At 46.7% G+C, this 19795-nt stretch overlaps 1 pseudogene across 1 annotated transcript; it reads left to right on the plus strand.

Annotated features, from left to right (window-relative positions):
* Positions 1 to 10526: 10526 nt before the first annotated feature.
* LOC308417593 (large ribosomal subunit protein uL23-like) lies at positions 10527 to 12084 on the plus strand (annotated as a pseudogene). The gene is made up of 3 exons: positions 10527 to 10970; positions 11762 to 11879; positions 12038 to 12084. The product of its transcript is annotated as a large ribosomal subunit protein uL23-like (transcript).
* The last annotated feature ends 7711 nt before the right edge of the window (positions 12085 to 19795 follow it).

Consider the following 19795-nt stretch of genomic DNA (forward strand, 5'->3'; position numbering starts at 1 on the left):
TCTAACTCTTCCTAAATACTTTTCTAGAACCGACGCTTGTAGGCCTGGGATAATCTCAGCCTAGTTCTGATGTACGTATTTGAAAGTGCATCACGCTGAATTTATTTCATTCATACTTTACTTAAGATCCTCAATCTGTGTTTAAAAGTAGAATTGTTTGTAACTTTATTTTCATGTGCAGGCACCATCCAGCTGGCAAGCCAGTGATGCTCCTTCTAAAATAAGTGAATCTGCTTTTTATGTTATTTTAAAACCTGTGCAGTTCTGAGGTTTAACCTTCACCACCAGAAGTCCCTGCACCACCTTCTCTGGTGGATTTTTGCACGACTGTGGGGCCACTCTCCTGTCCCCACTGTTTATGCCCTTGCCTTTTGCTTTAATTCAACTTGTGGAAGGTTCTTTATCTTAGTCTTTAAGGAACAGGTATTTGATTTATTTGATTGTTGGAGGTTTCAGGAAGCCCCAATACAAGCTATTTTCACTTTTACGGAATATGAGTATCAGTTAAGAATTAAGACAATGGACTAGTGAGACAGCCTAGCAGGTGTATTAGTCAGGGTTCTCTGGAAGCACAGAACTTGTAGAACGAACACATTTTCTCTCTGTCTCTGTCTCTCTCATATATACACATACACATACTCATACACATACATATACATTTATATCAGAATGGTATACAGGCTGTGGTCCTGCTAGTTCAATAATGGCTTCAACCAATGGAAGGGTCAAGAATACAATAGTTGTTCCGTCTATGAAGCTAGCTGTCTTAGCTCTGTCTTCAGTATATGCCAGAATCCTGAAGAACTAGGCTGTTATGCCAGTGTAGACATGAACTGGCCAGTGAGACAGCAGACAGAGGGCAAGTTTCGTCTTCCATGTCCTTTACACAGGCTGCCAGCAGATCTGTGGCCCAGGCTAAAGAAGGATCTTTCCAACTCCAAGTTTCCGGATTAAAGGTGGGTCTTCCCACTTCAGTGATTTAATTAAGGAAATCCTTCACGGCTGTGCTCTGCCACTTGTGGTCAGGGGGACAACCAAGAACAGCGACCATAGCAGGTGAAGGCACTTGCCACTAAGCCCGATGGCATGTTTGGTCCCTGGAACCCCTGCTCTGGAAAGAGAGAACCAACTCCTACAAGTTGTCCTCTGACCTCCACACTTGTACCCAGGGCAGAGCAACCAACACCCACTGTTGTCTTGGAGACAGTGCGTTGTACTTGGAGTTCCTCGTAACGGGGAACAAAAAAGGATAGCCTCTTAAGTGGGACCAGGAAAAACTGCCAGGGAGGAGATGGCAGCCAGCAGGACTGGAAGCTTGGTTTCTCTGTTTAATCTGGGGAACCACTTGTGTTCCTGCAGGTCATAGGGTATTCCTATGTGGAAGAGAACCCTAGGGAAAACAGTCCATCCCTTACCAAATACCTCCTTACTTGAAATTTAAAATGAATAATTCTTTTTGAAAGTATTTATTTCTTTTTATGTATGTGTGTGTGTGTGTGTGTGCCTGCAACACGTGTGCTATGCCTGCAGATGTGAGAAGAGGGAACCACTGGACCTGGGGTTACAGCTGGTTGTGAGCTGCCCAACACAGATGCCTTGAAATCAGATTCAGGCCCTCTGAGAGGGCATCCATTGTGTGTAACCCTTGAACCATCTCTCCAATTGTTAACTGTTCTTGTTCAAAGGATTTTGGGGGTGATTTATATATGCTTGGCCTGGGGAGTGGCACTATTGGTGGTGTGGCCTTGTTGGAGGGAGTGTGTCACTGTGGATATGGGCTTGGAGACCCTCTTCCTAGCTGACTGAGTACACCCAGTCTGTTACCAGCTTCCTTCGGATGAAGACGTAGAACTCTCAGTTCTTCCTGCACCATGCCTGCCTGGATGCTGCTAAGCTCCTGCCTTGATGATAATGAACTGAACCTCTGAACCTGTAAGCCAGCCTCAATTAAATGTTGTTATTTTTAAGGTTTTCTTTGGTCATGATGTCTGTTCACAGCAGTAAACCCTAAGACATTTTCCTTTAGTATTATTTCTTTGTCTTTAATATTTTCCCAGGTTCTTGGGTTGAATGCTACAGCCCATTTCTAGCCTTCTTTGGTTTCTTTCTTTCTTTTTCTTAATATAATAGAGTTAAGGATGTAAATTTAGAACTACATCCCCATGCACTTGAACTGCATCCCACCGGTTTTGGAAAGTGATGCTTAGGTAGACATGTGGCTCTAAATATTTTGTCACTTATTTGCAGGTTCCTTTATGATCGCAAGCTATTTAAGGCAGGCTTCTTGTCTCTAGATGAGTGGGGTTAAAATAAAAATAAAAACCAATGTTTTACCACCATGCCGCACCCACACAGCTCCAAGGCAGAGAGGGTCGGTCCTTCCCTGTTTCTAGGCAATTCTCTGGTCACCCAAATTGTCCATTTATACATTTTCATAAGCACTTGAATATAGCATGCCTTGTCTATGCATTGGCCAACAGCATGACTCAAGCTTGTGAATTGTGTCAGTTGTTAGAGATTTTCTAATAGCTGTGAACTTCCTCCTAAGACCAGGTGGTTATCCCAGTACTGGGGAAACTGAGGCAGGAGACTTGAGAGTCTGTTGTCAGCTTGGGTTATGTAGGGAGAGCTTTTCTCTATCCCCAACTCTAGGTTGAGTGGGAAAGCATTTGCTTAGCTTTTCTGAAGCCCCATATTCAATCCTTAGGAGGAAATTCATAGATAAGTATATCTGTCTGTCTGTCTGTCTATATGTATATACTGCTATATACTCATATCTATATGTTTACTTACACACATTCGCACAGTTACACATATGATGTGCATACACATTTACATATATGCATATGCAAAGCACACAAAGTGCTTATATACACCCATCTGTGAAGGTATATACACATGCTATGTTTTAGACACATGCAGATTCACTATGTGAGGATAATATATGCTCTTATCTTGCCTGTATGTCATGTCAAATGCTTTCTCATTTCTGCACATGAGCTGGTGTTTAGTGGGTGTGTCACGCATGGGGCTCTACCCAGGATTTATTTTCTCCTTTCTTAGTAACAGAGTCTAAGTGTGCTCCCGGTGAAAACACACCTTACACAGACTCCATAGAGCAGGGTTGTGTCCCAGGACTAGTAAGTGAAGAAGGTGTTGGGGTGGTGGACAGGGTTGCAGAATGGTGCACTTTTATTTTTCCCTTTGTTACCTACAGTGCAGATTGGGTGTCTGGAACATCAGCAGTCGTTGTGGGGTGTGAATTGCTTTCTGTGTGACACAGCGTACTGGGGTAAAACTGTCTTTCCCTCATCTGGATGACCATCACCCACCATGGCCGCCATCCCCATGGTCTATGTAGGGCAGCTTTGAACTCCTGACCCTCCCGCTTCTGCCTCCCAAGTGCTGGGGTTGAAGGTGTCTATCACAAAGGCAGGAGACTGGCTTCTAAGGATTAGGAACTTGATCCTCTAGCTCCCAATGTGCAGCCAGCCAGTGCTCCCTGGCCCCAATAGTGTAAGCCAGCCCAATACACCCCCCTTTACTACACAGATACTCTCTCTGTTCTATTCCCTCTACAGAATCCTGTCTACCACAGTGTCGACTTCCTTACAAAGGCATGGCTACCTGCCCTCCCCTTCATGGTATTTTGTTTTTTGTTACATTTATTATTCTCTCAGTGTGTGCATGCACTCTGTTAGAAATAAGATAACAAATTTAAGAGACTGGAGAAAACAAAGTAGTTTTAAGATTTTATTATTTTACTTTGTATGTATGGGTTTTGCCCACATATGTCTGTGTACCACATGCATGCAGTCCTCCCAGAGGCCAGAAGAGGGCATTAGATCCCCTGGAACTGAAGTTACTGATGGTTGTGAGGAAGCCACGTGGGTGCTTGCAACAGAACCTGGGTCCTCTACAAGAGCAGCAAGTGCTCTTAGCTTCTGAGCCATTATCTCTCCAGCCCTTTAATATACAATTCTGCAGAAAGGGCCACCAGCACAGAAAAGGGCAGACTGATTGGCTACTGTGGTTCTTCAAGTCTCCCAGTGGTGAAAAATCCCTGTTCTCTCCTCACACAAAGTTTTGCTCTTATCCCTTTCCCAAGTCCCCATCTCACTGGTTTAGGTCACAGAACCTTTTCTAATAAATAGTTTGGGGCTTAAGCTGCTCATTTTTTTTTAAGATTTTATTTATTTAATGTATATGAGTACATCCTTTGTCTTCAGGCACTCCAGAAGAGAGTACCAGATCTCATTACAGATGGTTGTGAGCCACCATGTGGTTGCTGGGAATTGAACTCAAGACCTCTGGAAGAGCACTGAGTGCCCTTACCTGCTGAGCCATCTTTCCAGTTCCTAGGCTACTCCTTTTTTCTTGATTGTGAGCTCAGCCCTGGATCCAGAGGCCTGTAACTTTTCACCTTTCAGGATTCTAAGACAAGCTGGAGCTGGGGGGGGGGGTGGGGGCAGTGCCTCCTGCTCTTCGGTAACTCTGATGAACTTTTAGTTTACTCATACTAAAAATGGCCATGACAATCTATTTCTCACCACATGTGGGGGTCAGAGGACAGCTTGTAATAGTCAGTTCTCTCCTTCTGCCCTGTAGGTCCTGGGGATCAAACTCAGGTCAGCAGGTTTGGTAGCAAGCACCTTAACCTACTGACCATCTTGCTGGCCCACACCAACCTTCTTACAGACTCTTGCTGCACCAAGTGGAAGTTGAGAAACTGTCTGTCCTTAGCACCTGCTTCATTCCACCAGTGTCTTTGAACCTTGCAACTTGCCCTAACCATGGTAGCTGTTGTGAGCATCATTGCTGGGTCAGAAGCCTGTGCTACCTTCCTCCCTACTTTGCTGTCTCCAACCCCCTGCTTCCTGCTAACACCTGCCAGGACTAGCCTCTGTAATGGGTAAAACTTCTTCCTCAGTAGCCATCCTTTGAAGCCATCAATGACCTTCATGGGTACCAAAAGCTGAGGATGCTAAACTTCCTTATGAAAATGGAATAATATTTGTTTTGGGGAAGTTTTTGGTTGATAGACTCTGGTGAGTTTTCCAAAGGATCTTAGTGAATCTAGATCTGTTCCTGTAGCAACTCATTCACGAGCTTCCACAAGGACCATGGAGGGCCCAAAGTGGTTATCTGAGAGCCCAGAGCTGTCTGGAAGTCAAGACTCTCCCTTAGTGCATGCATGAGTCTATCTGTGAAAACAGGCTGGCTGAGTTGTCTAGGCTGTGAACCAGAGATATACAGGCTGCGGATGCAGCTTAGTGGGAAGAATGTATTCCTAGCATTCATGAAGTCCTGAGTTAGATCTGTCATCACACACACACACACACACACACACGCACAGCATAATTCCACATACACACACATCCCACACACCATACACACACATACCACACACTACACACACCAAACACACAAACCACATATACACATATTCTATACGCCGCACACACACCATATATACCACACATTACATATATCCCACACCACACTACACATACCACATGCACACATATTCTATACACCATACACACACTATATTGTATACACACATATCCTACATACCACTTACATACATACCATACACACCATACACATCACATATATTGCACACACACACACACACAGAGTCACTATCAACTTTCAGAATAAGAACAAAACAAGAAAGAACTAAATATTGATTCTGTGTCACAGGTATCACTAAAGGAAACAGTCAATACAGATTTAAAAAGGAAAATCGGAACCTCTAATTTGACTGGGAAATTTGGATTCGTTTCAGTTTGCTCTGGGCACTGATAATTTGATGGAAAGGCAGACTTCAGACCTGAAGTTTGGGTCTAGCCCAGAACCCAGCTGCTGCCAGGGCTCTAACGAGCAAGCTGCCTGTGATGTTTGCTTGCTGCAGGGCTGGCTTCAGTGGTTCAGGGGGAGACCTTGGCGCAGAGATGTAGTTGTAAGAGGCTCCCAACAGGCTGATCGCCTCAGGTGGAGGAGACCTGCAGCTCACAGGACTCCACAGCGCGGCTGAAGGGGGAAAAACTGAGCCTCATTGACCACTACGCCTGGGGAGGAGGGCTCAGGCTTAGAAATGCTGAGGGGGACATCTCCCAGGAGGATACTAGCTTTGTGGCTGGCGAGATTTTAATTAGATTCCAAGGGCTCTCATTTTAGCTTGGAGACCTTAGGTTTGAACAATCAATGAGCTCGATCGGAGCATGAAGAGGACTGTGGGAGAGGAGGAGCCCGCCAGCCCCCGGGTCAGCGTGAGGCACGCACGCGGCTGGTTGGAGCCTGGGAGTGCCGGGTTGTGGAGAGAGGCCTCACCGAGGGCTGGCTCTACTCTCCGCGCATCATGCCAGGCCTAAGCTAAGCAGACACAGAAGAACCTGGGTCTCTGCAGGGTGCGGACAGCAGCACTTGGGTGGTTGAAAAGGAGAGCTCGGCAAACCAGCTGGAAGCAGCAGTGTCCTTTGGCATCGCCCATGTATTTACTTATTTTTGGTATTATCAATGTCTTTTTTTTTTTTTAATTTAAAGAATTTTTTGGGACTATAATACAATACAGTTACATTTCTTCTTTTCCTCTTCTGACAACCTCCTGTTGACCTTTTCCTTGCTGTCTTCAGATTCACAGCCTCTTTTTTCTTCATTAATTGTTAACTGCATGCATGGATACGCAAGCGCGCTCGCGCACACACACACACACACACAGACACACAGACACACACACACATACACACACACACACACACACATTTCTAACTATAATGTATTTTCTGGGCTGATAGTTTGGTATCAAGTAACCAATGTGCTCATCTTTGGAGCCTTCATTTACCTACAGTTCTTGGACGAGGGTGGGGCCTCTTGGACGAGGGTGGGGCCTCTTGGACGAGGGTGGGGCCTTGTGGTCTTTCCTCATCTACTTTGGTTTGTCTGCTGGTGTCATCCTTGTTCAGCTCATGACTGGGCAGCATGTTGGTGAGACTTTGTGGACTAATGTCAGCACCTTCTGACATTATTAGGAGACACAGTCCCACAGCAGAGTCCCTGACCTCTGGCTCTTAGTCTTTCCAGACAGTCTTTCACAATGTTCCCCGAGGCTTAGTTGTGGGAGTATTTTGTGGATGTCACCATCAGAACTGGAGTCCACAACTGCATTGTGTTTGGCAGATGCATCAATCCCAGGGCAGCTGTGGCAGCCGCAGTAATAGTGGCTTGAAATAACTGTCACTTCTGAGCTCTCTGTCTGGGAGGCCAGAAGAGGAAAGAAACTGCAGTGTCAGCAGGACGCCACCCGCTTTCTGTCGCTGCTTGGGATCTTTGGTACCTTGGTTTGTAGACACATTCCTGAAATCTCTGCACAGAGCCCTGAATTCTGTGCGTGTCTCTGCCTGCACATGTCTTCCCTCTGTGGACACTTGTGTTCAGATTTCCTTCTCTCCCTCTTTCCTTCCTCCTCTCCCCAACCCCGTTCCTTTTCCTTTTGTTTGAGCACATAGGTCTATAGCTGCCCAATCACTTCATCCAGTTCTCTCCTTTGCTTATTCAGTTCCTTCCTGCACCACCTGAGCCTCTTTGCACAGGTCTATGTCTGGATTCTCTCTCTATTCTGTTCTGTGGACATGGTCAGCTTTACATTTGTGACACCTGTCAGTCACTGCAGGGTAGAGTAAGCATCATCAACATGGAAAACTTAGATATTATATCTAATTTAATGAATTCTTCCTTTTTAACTCAAAATGCATTTTGTTAATTATAGGACCTTTGTGTCTCCATAAAACTTTAAAAAAAATGTTTTATTTTGATTTATGTGTGTTTATGTTAGCATGTACCCACAGAGGCCAGAAGAGGGTGCTAGATCCTCTACCACTGGAGTTACAGGTGTCTGAGACCTGGGTGCTGGGAACTTAAATCTCTTCAAGTCCTATACATGCTCTTCACCACTGACCAATCCTCCAGCCTCCTTTGGAAAACTTTGAGAATTAGTTTGTATGTCTTTACACAAAAGTCTACCAGGCTTTTGGCTGAGGATGACGCTAAACCCAAGCTCAACTTCGGTAGCATAGTTAGGGAGACTGTTCGTGAGCATGGGGTATTGCTGTATTTAAACTTCTTCTTGTTTCTTTTTGGGGTGCTTCCACAGTGGTCAGTGTACAGGTCATCTTGATGGGTTTCATTAGCTTCATCCTAAGTCCTTCACATTCTTCTTTAAGAATATTTTATTCTACTAGACATGGTGGTACAGGCCTTTAGACTCAGCACTCAGGCAGAGGCAGAGGCAGGTGGACCTCTGTGAGTTTGAGGCCAGCCTGGTCTACAGAGGGAGTTCCAGGACAGCCAGGGCTAAACAGAGAATCCCTGTCTCTAAAAATTAATTTTATTCTTAGTCATGTGTGTGTGTGAGTGTGTGTGTGTGTGTGTGTGTGTGTGTGTGTGTGCGCGCGCGCGCGCGCATGCGCGCGAATTGAGTGCAGTGCCTGCTGGCAGAGGCCAGAAAAGAATGTCAGGTCCCCGGAGCTGGACTTCTAGGATTTGCTGTGTGTATGAAAGAACAATGTATAAAATCATCTCTGGATTCTCAGTCTTAGGGTGCAGTGAACCCAGACTGGACTCTGTGACCCCCTCTGTGGATCTCCCTGGTACTGTATGGGATAGGGGACTGTGAGTTCACAGGGGGAGGCTGTGTTCCCAAGGCCTGGTGGGAACTGTGGCTTCCCTTCCTGCCAGTTGGGAGTTTTAGGGCGAACTCCACTCCCTATAGGTCTATGCTCTCTTGTGGGGATGCAGAAAGAACTGGAGCAGTCGCCCCACAGGTGCTCACACCAGCACCAGAAACCACAGTCACAACCTGTTACGCTGTTCCGACCTTAAGGGTTTTCTGTTTGTTTGTGTCTGCCTTTAGCTCTGATCCCCTCCCCATGTGTGAATACTTTATGTTTGTGTGCACACCGGGTGGATGCCATAAGCCCACGCTAGGTGTTTTTCCTTAAGAGCCATCTACTTTGGTTTTTGAGACAGGGTCCCTCACTGGCCTGCAGGTCACCAAGTAGGCCGAGCAAGCAAACCTGCTCTCCGGGACTCTAGCATTGGTGTTAAAGCTCTCCTTCATACCCATTTGTGTATATGTGTCCTGGGATTCGCACTCAGGTCCTGGGCATTGCAAGGCAAGCACTCTACTGACTGAGTCATCTCCTCAGACACCACAGTGCTGGCTATTTCCGTAATTATGTATTCCCTAGAGAAACACGGAGAACAGGAAGGAGCAAGATGAGGAAATTCACTCAAAATCATCTCATCCAAAAGATTCATGGCTCATGGTCACCTGTAGGGAGCGGTTCCCCGACCGCGCCTGCTAAGATGGCGCCGATATCCGGCTTGCACTGTGGTAAACAAATGTACTACGCATGTGCAATACTGCTCTTGGCGTTAGGCGGCGCTATGCTAATTTGGTGATCCCCGCTCCACCAATCCCTGAGGAACAAATCATCCTTCCCCCGTTAGAGAGGGATAAACAGAGAGAGCGCTCAGCCCTCCGGGTCCCCATACTCAGCATCATGGTGATCCTAAATAAAGGCTGTTGAGAAGAATCCGGAGTGTCGTGTCTTCCTTGCCGGTAGAGTTGGACACGACAGTCACCCATCAGCTGTGGGGGCCCTTTAGTTCTCCCTGGATGGGAACTGTGAGGAAGCTAGACACACATGTTAAAGAATAGATCCCCATGCAAATGAAGGATTGTGTCCTGCACCAATCACAAGCCTTCAGCAGAGCCATCAGGTGAATGGCTCCTTGTGGCTGGATGAAAATGGCAGCAGGGTCAGTCAGAATTCATTTGTTCACAGAGTCTTGTCTGACTTGGAGAACTGTTTGCCGGGGCTAAGCCGGGCCAGCTAGAGTGTGTCTTCAGCTGCACATGTGGTGATTCTATACAGCTGCTGGATTGGCCTCAGAGTAGGCGTCCAAAACAGCAGGCAGCTCAGCGATGCCTGCCAGTTCCCACGTTAGGGCTGCCAGGCTCACAGTTCCCACATCAGGGCTGCCAGGCATCAGTGAAGGCCGGTCACACAGGCCACTGTCTGGAGTTTAGTCCTTCCAAATTAGAGTAAGGTTGTTACTGAGACCACATGCAGAGTTAACATTTCCCGGGCTGGAGAGATGGCTTGGACTGGTTAACTGGCTGCACCCAGGTTCAATTCCCAGCATCCATATAAAGGCTCACAACCAGCTATAACCCCAGTTTCAGGGATTCGATGCCCTCTTCTGGGCTCAACAGGAACTGCATGTACATGGTGCACAGACATACCTGCAGACAAAACAATACAAAAGAATTAACAGCACTTGGTAATCTTTTATGACACTTGGCAATATTTAACCTCTGCTCCCCAGGAGAGGAGCATTTCCCCTCCGTCTTAGCAGTGCCTGATGCTGGCATGCTAGCTTTAGTTGAAATTGTTCTATTTCAACTAAAAATGACTTAAATTACGGTTACAGTGTTTTTATTCGCCCTTTCCGCCAAGATGGTGCCAAAATCAAAAAAGGAAGCTCCTGCCCCTCCCAAAGCCAAAGCCAAGGCCTTGAAAGCTAAGAAGGCAGTGCTGAAAGGTGTCCACAGCCACAAAAAGACCCGAATGTCACCCACTTTCTGGAGGCTCAAGACCCTGCGGCTCCGGAGGCAGCCAAAATATCCTCAAAAGGGTGAACCCAGGAGAAACAGGCTTGACCACTGTGCTATCATCAAATTCCCACTGACCACCGAGTCAGCCAGGAAGAAGCTAGAAGACAACAACACGCTGTGTTCATTGTGGATGTCAAGGCCAACAAGCACCAGATCAAACAGGCCGTGAAGAAATTATGACATTGATGTGGCCAAAGTCAATACCCTGATAAGTTCTGATGGAGAGAAGAAGGCATGTGTGGGCTTGGCTCCTGATTATGATGCTCTAGATGTTGCCAACAAGATTGTGATCCTCTACACTGAGTTCAGATGGCTAATCCTAGATATACACCTTTTCTTCACCATAGAAAATGTTTTTATTACCTGTATGTACGTGTGCACTTATGTGTGTGTGCTTGTGTGTGTGTGTGTGTGTGTGCACATGGGTCACACCGGGCCTGTGGTGGTCAGAGGATCATTTTCAGGAGTAGGTTTCCTCCTTCCTCCTTGCTGAGGAAGCTGTTTCTGCCGAGCTGCTACGATTGGCTACTGTGTACTCCAGGACAGCACCTGTCCCCACCTCCCATCTCCCCTCAGACTGCAGGGATTGCAGACATGAGCTGCCGCGCTCGGCCGTGTGTGGGTTCTGAGAGTTGAATTTTTGTCAGGCTTATGTGAAAATAACTTGACATGTGGATTTATCTCACTGGCTCCTATGAAATGGTTTAAATTTAACTTGGTTTTTGTTGTGACCCACTGGGCTGAATCACAGAAGCGTGGGTGGGAAATGACTTACTGGACAGTGGACGACCCACCAGTGGTTAAAACACTAAAGAAAATGGCCGCGCACCCAACCATTAACCACCAATGGGTCTGCAGGGTGGTTAGAGGGGAGGAGCCCATGAGTCCTCAGTGCTGTTTGCTTTCGGTTTCAATGTGGCTGTAACAGGGAAGATTCTAGTTACCAAAATTCTCCACAGTAGTTCTTCATAAGGAAGAGGATGTGGAGGGCTAAGGGTCCCCTGGACAAGCAGCCATGGCAGTGAGGTCCCCCAAGCTCATGCTCACAGAAAAACACCCATGACACTCCGCTTGCAGTGGATTTCGTATCTGGTCTTGCTTGGAGGAATTGGCAAAGAGTCCCAGGAGGAAGAGACTGGGAGCCCTGTGGACAAAGCTCTGTGTTCATCCACCCTCCCCTCCGAGAGCAGTGAAGGTGGGGTGAGGGCTCAGGCAAGCCCTCTCTGCCCTGCACTAGGGTGCGGTGACCCCCAAGTGCCTGGGGACCTGCACCCACGCTTTTGTTCTTGAACGTGCGTGAACACAGGTGCCAGGGGTGAGCTTTGGCCTCCTTCTTATTGCTTTTCTCATTAGAGCGAAAATCGAAGCATGAGACCTGGGACCGAAGGTCACCTGTCTGAAGGAAGGCTTTGCCCGGAGAAAAGAATTGAGCTAGCACTGTCTCAGCCCAGCTTTGCCCAAGCTGAGACGAGCCTGCTCCTGAGTGAACAAGGTCTGGACACACACACACACACACACACACGCACACACACACAGCATCTCTCTGTCTCTCTGTGTGTTTGTGATATGTGAATATGTGAAGACTAGAAGTCAACCTCAGGAGTCGGCAGGGTCTCTCACTGAACCCTGAGCTCACCAATTCTAGCCTGCATCAGGGATTCCCTGTCTCTGCCTGGGATCCGTTTTCCAGTGTTCACGCATTTGAAGCAAGAACCTTACCCACAGAACCATCTCCTGAATCCCCTCGTGGTGTGTGTGTGTGTGTGTGTGTGTGTGTGTGTGTGTTGGTGACATTATTGTTTAAAATGATCCCCATTTGAACTCAGCTCCAGCCTGCTGTGTGATTCCCCCAGGAGCACAATGCTCTGCTTCCTAGTTTCATCCAGACATGAATAACAAGGCTGTTGTCTGAAGTTCAGTGTCAATGAGTCAATATAAATCTCAAATGTGGAGTTTTAAAACAGAAACAAACATAAAAGACGATGTCTGTTGACAGGCAAACCTTAGGTCCCCAACTGTGGCTTAATGTTGGGGGTAAATTTACAGAATGTCACCTCTGCAAGTTGTAACAACAATTTTAAAAATCCTTTTTTTCCCCTCAGTCCCTGAATGATGACTCTGAGACTAGTTACTTATTATTAAGTGCATTGGTCACAAGCTTTGGCTCTTCCCCGACTAGTTCCAAACTTATTTAAACCATTCAAACTATTCTATGCCTACCACTTGATTAGTTATCTCTCTTCAGGACAGGCCTGCTTCTTTCTTTTTTTTTTTTCAAATTAACTTTTATTTGAAATTACTCTTCCCCACATGTATTTCAGGATCCTATATAATAACACATGTAACCAGTGTCCCAATTCCAAAATTTCTAATAGCAAGTTATACAGTTTTTCTAGGTAATAAATAAAAGTTGTCCTTCGGTGATTGATTAAGGGAATACTTAAAGTTTCTGAAAATTTAACATAAAGATCACATTTTAAGTTTATAAGGTTTAACATACAAATTCAAATACAACATGTCTTATAGGAATTACAAGTTTTTAATTTCTAAAAGGTGACTTAATTTTTAGGCTCAAAGTTTTCTTCAAAAGAAATGTCCCACATTTTCTTCTAGAGCTTCAAACTTTCTACATTCAACTGTTCAACGGTTCCATGCCGCTCCAGACAAACCTGACATGACTGACCTAAAGTGTTATTTATCTTCCCCCAGAGAGGATTAGAAAGCAGTCTGTCATAACCACGGATTTGTAATGTCTACTACAATATCCATCGGAGAAAGCTTCCAAAAGGCGGCTTCTTTCCTCATGGAAGGAAGTTGGCAAAGAAGAAACACAGAGCATGACATGGCGCTCCTTTCCTGAGATGTTCAACTGCTGAAAAGACAGTCACACCTGTAAGAGTATCACAGCACAACTGGCCATGAACAGATTAAATGAGCCAGGTTTTTGTTGTTGTTGTTTTTTTTAAAGGACTAGGAAGTGATGGAAGCTTGGAAATCCAAAATCCAAAAAAAAAAAAAAAAAGAAAAAGAAAGAAAGAAAGAAAGAAAGAAAGAAAGAAAGAAAGAAAGAAAAGAAAAGAAAAGAAAAGAAAAAGCAAAGTCCTTGGGCACAATCCCTTCAGCATCAATACCGTCTTGGGCTACAGGAACGGAATCTTGATTGTGACCTGTGGCGACTGAGGTAAGGAGAGGACGACCTTCTGTACCGGTCATCATAATCTTCGTATCTGTCATATCCTCGATCATAACCTCTGTCGTAGTAAGAATCTCACCCTAGAGATTCCCCCTCAACATGTTCCCTTCCCATCTTTATGTCCTCTCTTTCTTCCCCCACTAAGTCACATGGAGTCCGGTTAGTGCTGCCTGCCGGAATGCTAACCGACCTTCACTTGGTCACATTGCAGGCAATCTCTGCTGCAGGGACTTCCTGAGGGGCCCAGCCTCGGCCAGAGGAAAGCACTTCACAGCAGCGCTCCACCTGCTAGCTTTTATGTTCTTTCCATTCCCTGCAATGTTCTTTGGAGGGGAGATTGCTACAACTATTTTTTTTTTTTTTTTTTTTTTTGATGCTGTCTTAAATTAGGACTGAGCCCTCTGCAGTTACTCGCTCTGCGCTCTCTGACTAGTTACGAATCTCTGCGGTGATGGTTGCCCACTGCAGAGAGACGCCTCTCTGACCAAACCTGAGCACTGATAAACACAAATACTGAAGAGACAGTTTGCACGTGCACTTAGCAGAACTGGAGCAGACTCTCCCAGCACCTGTGACCTCCTGAGCCACGGGCTTTTCCTGCACACGCGACCTCCCGAGCCACGGGCTTTCCCGGCACACGTGACCTCCGGAGCCACGGGCTTTTCCTGCACACGCGACCTCCCGAGCCACGGGCTTTCCCGGCACACGTGACCTCCGGAGCCACGGGCTTTCCCAGCACACGCAACCTCCTGAGCCACGGGCTTTCCCAGCACACGTGACCTCCCGAGCCACGGGCTTTTAACCAGATCCATAGTGTCAGACACAAACTGCCTCGTGTGGGGAAGGCTTCAAATCCAGGCAGAAAACTTTGGTTGCTCCTGAAACCTCCATGCCAACGTGGCACTGGTGGGCATTTCCTTCTTGGCAGTGTTGTATCATGCAAGTCTAGTGTTGTATCATGCAGGTGTAGTGTTGTAGCACACAGGTCCAGTGTTGTAGCATGCAAGTCTAGTGTTGTAGCACACAGGTCCAGTGTTGTAGCATGCAAGTCTAGTGTTGTAGCACACAAGTCCAGTGTTGTATCATGCAAGTCTAGTGTTGTAGCACACAGGTCTAGTGTTGTAGCACACAGGTCCAGTGTTGTAGCATGCAGGTCCAGTGTTGTAGCACACAGGTCTAGTGTTGTAGCACACAAGTCCAGTGTTGTAGCATGCAGGTCCAGTGTTGTAGCACACAGGTCTAGTGTTGTAGCACACAGGTCCAGTGTTGTAGCACACAGGTCCAGTGTTGGGTGATACCACTGGTAGTTTTTCTTTACAGCAGTCCAAGTCTTTTTTTTTGCATGAAACAGTTTTATGATGTGTAAGTTCCCACTTATGGCCATCCTATATGTGCTGAAAATTTTGGATTTTAGAGTGTTTTGGGTTTCAGATTATGTATGGTTAAGGTGTGTTGAGTGTTCTCTAAACTTGTTTATACATGCATATGGATGTGTGTGTATATTGATTTATGTATGTAAGTACACACTTTTTTTTTGAGACAGACTTTTTCTGTGTTGTAGCCCTTGGCTGTCCCAGAACTCACTTAGTAGACCAGGCTGATCTTGAAAGAACAGAAATCCATCTGCCTCTGCTTCCTGAGTGCTGGATTAAAGGTATACGCCACCATGCCTGGTGTAAGTACATGCTTTTATATGAATATATCTGTATATCCATTCAAGGAATGGTCTCCCCAGTAATCCCAGTTGGCCTGGAACTCATTATGCAGACCAGGTTGACCTTAAACTCACAGAGATCCACCTGCCTCTACTTGCTCGCTGGACTATAAAGGCGTACCACGAGGCCTGGCGTTTATATTTACTCTGCAGCTAACACTGCTCCGCTCTGTAACCACCAGGGTCCGTGGGATGCTGTCTAACGTGTACTGCTGCCTGGACTTTAGCCCAGCTCTGCCCAGTGCTGGGTGTGGGGTTAGAGCCTGCCAGGCATATGCTTACCGCTCAGCTGTGCTCCAAACCTCTACTGTAATTGATCTTTAAAATGAAACATTAATAGGGGCTGGGAAAGGATAGCATGCTTGCTGTTTAGGACACTCGTGAGGACCTGAGTTTGGATCCCTAGCACCCAGGTAAAACGTCTGAGATAATAGCCTGTGCTTATAACCGCAGTGCGGGGTGGGGGTGGGGTGGGGATAGAAAGATCCCAGGGTCTTGCCGGCCAGTCATGCTGGTTGAAATGACGGTGAGGGTCAGCTAGAAATGGAGGTGGAGAGTAACCGGAGATATCCAGGTATCAACTGCTGGATTCCATTCACTCTCACATAGATGAGTGCACCGGTGCTTACACCACACACACCACACACTACACACATATACACACCACACATACCACACATACACACTGCACATGCCACACACACACCACACATACACACTGCACATACCACACATACCACACACCACACACACCATACACATCACGCACCACACATGCCACATACCATACACCAATATACCACATACATATACACCACACACTTCACAATACCACACATACCACACACCACATACATTACACATACATACACACCACACACCACACATACACCACACATACCATACATACCACACACATCACACTACACATCATATACATGCACATCACACACACATACACACACATCACACACCACACACACATCACATACACATCACACACACACATACACACACATCACACACCACACACACATCACATACACATCACACACACACATATACACACATCACACACCACACACACATCACATACACATACATACACATAACACACACATCTCTCTCTCTCTCTCTCACACACACACACACACACACACACACACACACCAGTACTACTATCCAAGTGTAATACATGACTCACTACTGTGATAAAATATCTGACAGAAGAAGCTTAAGGAAGGAAGGAAGGGAATAGACATCAGAAAATTATGTCTATTCCAATGGGAAGGTGTAGAGGCAGAAGCACAAGGCAGCCGGTCACGCCGAACCCACAGTCAGGAAGCAGAAACGAATGCTAGTGCTCAGATTGCTTTCCTTTTCTTGTGGACAGTATTTTATTCATTAGAAAAACAAAAACCAAAACTGGTATGGGTCTTATATATAAAACAAGATTTTATTTTCAAGGGTTAAAAGCACTCTGCAAATTTAAGGTAGAAACACAGATGACAAAGCTGTTTCTCCCAGAAAAACATAAACAAATGTGCACAATGGGTTCATTATACATACATCCAGATCATTTAGGACCACAATGGGACCACAGAGCCCTGCACCATGTCACAGCTCCAACATGGCAGGCACGGAGGACGGTGGGAACATGTGTCTGCATTTGGGCACAGAAGTGATTTACAATGCAGACCCAGGTGCATAAAGTAGAAAACTCACTTCCATGTTAGCATGCCAGCAGAATTCAGCCACAAAGTAGACACACAGCAATCTAGTATACTGAGCTGCAGAACTCAGGGGAGACAGGTGTAATCACAGATGGAATCCTCACATCTGGGGTCCAGCACATCTTCAGCTTCCAGTTGCCACAGGTACCTCAGCCAAGGTGGTATCGCTCTGCCTAACTCCCAGGACCCCAATGCCTACAGCCTGGCCTCAGCATTGGCCAAGCCCTTCTTTCTCCTGGGCAGGAGAAGGGTTTCAGAAAGCCATGCAGGTTGCTGGTGTTTCCAGGGCTGGGGTTCACCATCAAGAACAGGACAGTCAAATGAATATGTGGGATCACCTTTTAGAGCCACTATTAAAAGCAAATATGTAGCTCTCGTATGAAGGGGCTTACATGGATGTTAGAATACCCAGCAACTGCATACTGGATGATCTGGGCTCAGCTGAGCTACAGAGCCAGTAGCCAGACTCCCACACTAGACAGGGGATGGTTGGTTAGCTATTTGGTAGCTGTGTGTTTGAAATGTTTTCTAATTACAGGCCATGACTACAGAATTCAGGGACAGCGTTTGGCCAGTGACACCCTTATCCCTGTGGTGTCCTGACACGCCTCAACCACATTATCACTTCCAAGGTAGATAGCTGCTATCTCTAGCCTGAATATTTGCACTAGAAATGGTCAAGGGTTCCAGCCTCTGTCTCTGACACTCATAGTGATGGTAAGAACCAAGTGTTTACTTATCTATACATGCACTGAGACCACAGAGAATTGCAGCTAGGAACACCCTGCAAGATTGAACGACATTTTTAAAAAGTATTTTATACAGCACTTTTAAAATAATTTACAAAAACCCCTACTAAACCCATTATGTACCAGGACACATTCATTAAATAAAACTGTCATTTGAGGTTAGTGTACATTTTTATTCAGGGGGGGACATGCATGGAAGGGACCCAGTTTTTGCTCTGTAACTATCAGGACCCTCTACTTTTACCCTATGCTGCCTCACACACATGGGCACATGCACACAGAGGCACAAAGACACACACATGCACACAGGTACACACACAGGCACACAAACATGCACTCACATCATGTAAGATACAAATACTGTTTCTCACAGCTGTGGCAAGAGCCACAAGATGTCTGTCACAACTTGAGGCTTTTACTGCTTACTGTGGCACTGCCCCCATCCTCCATGGAAGTGTCACTGAATTCACTGGCATCACTACCCAAGGTCTTCTGGTCCTGTTGTTCCCTGTCAACCCTGTGCTGATATCTCAGGTTTAGAACTTTGTCCTCAGAGCCAGAATTCCTCCTGTCCTGCTGTCTCAGAGTCCCCTGAGCCTTCTGGCTTGGCCAGTTCCCACTGTCTTTCATTAGCAAGTGTGGGCTTCCAAATACAGGGTTGTGGCCAGGTTGGGTCTCCCTGAAGGCTGAGAATGCTGGACCCTGCAGAGGTAGGCCCAGACTGGGGCTGAAAGGCCAGCCTGCTCCCCAACCCGTGCCAGAAAACATTCTTCCCAAAGTGGAAGAGGTGGGTGGAGAGGAAAGACAGGCCCTTCCTGGGGCCTGAGAAGAGGCTGGGTGGGCGTCCAGCCTGTGTTGTGCCCCTCTTTTCCTTCTCACTCCGAAAGACCACACTGTGCCTTGATCTGAGTTCAGCACCCACGTGCTGGACAGCCTGTTCTGGTGTGCAAAGTCACTCCAAGGGAGGATGAGGTCAGTCTGGGATCCAGGGTTGGGGTTAGCAAGTTTGGACTGCTGTAGTTCAGGTGAAAGGTTCCCCCAGCACTTCCAACCTCGGCACCCACTTTGGTACAACTGGGCAGCTGACCAAACATACTTTCTGCCATTGCAGTCTGTTTCCCTGTGGGCTACAGTCTTTGTGAACATTAGCACTTTTCCTGCTTGGTGGAGATGCTTTGGCAGAGCTGCTCCTGCTGGTGTTCTTGGGCAGTGCTGGCTTGCTTCGGCCCAGGGCAGTGGTGAGGCTCATGTGCCCCTCTCAGCCTGGCTCAAGAGGCTGGTTGCCTGTGTCCGAGCTCTCTCTGGGCCTCTTCTTCCTTCACCCAGCTGAGGGGTGCCCCTGGCTTTTTGGCTTCGTGTGCACACTCCAGGCTGCAACACCAGGGTTGGCTCTTTTCTACAGGGCATCTCCATCTTGGCAGGGCCCCTTGGGGTTCTGCGTTGTGTAGATTCCTTGGCCTTTTCTGCTCAGCTTGCTTTCCTTAATATTCAGCTCTGCATAGTCTATGGAACACTACTTCCTCATTTAGAGTGGGTCTCCCTGCTCCTTTAACCTAGTCAGAAAACTCCCACACATACCTGCGTTTGTTTCTCTGCAGATTGTAAATCCTATCAAGTTGATAGTCACAAGTAACATCACCTGGGCAGGGTGACACACTCCTGTCATCTTGGCATGCAGGAGCTAGAGGTGGGAAGATCAGGAATTCAGGACCACCCTCTGCT

This window comes from Micromys minutus (genome assembly GCF_963924665.1).
Source record: "Micromys minutus genome assembly, chromosome: 2".
Taxonomy (NCBI): Eukaryota; Metazoa; Chordata; class Mammalia; order Rodentia; family Muridae; genus Micromys; species Micromys minutus.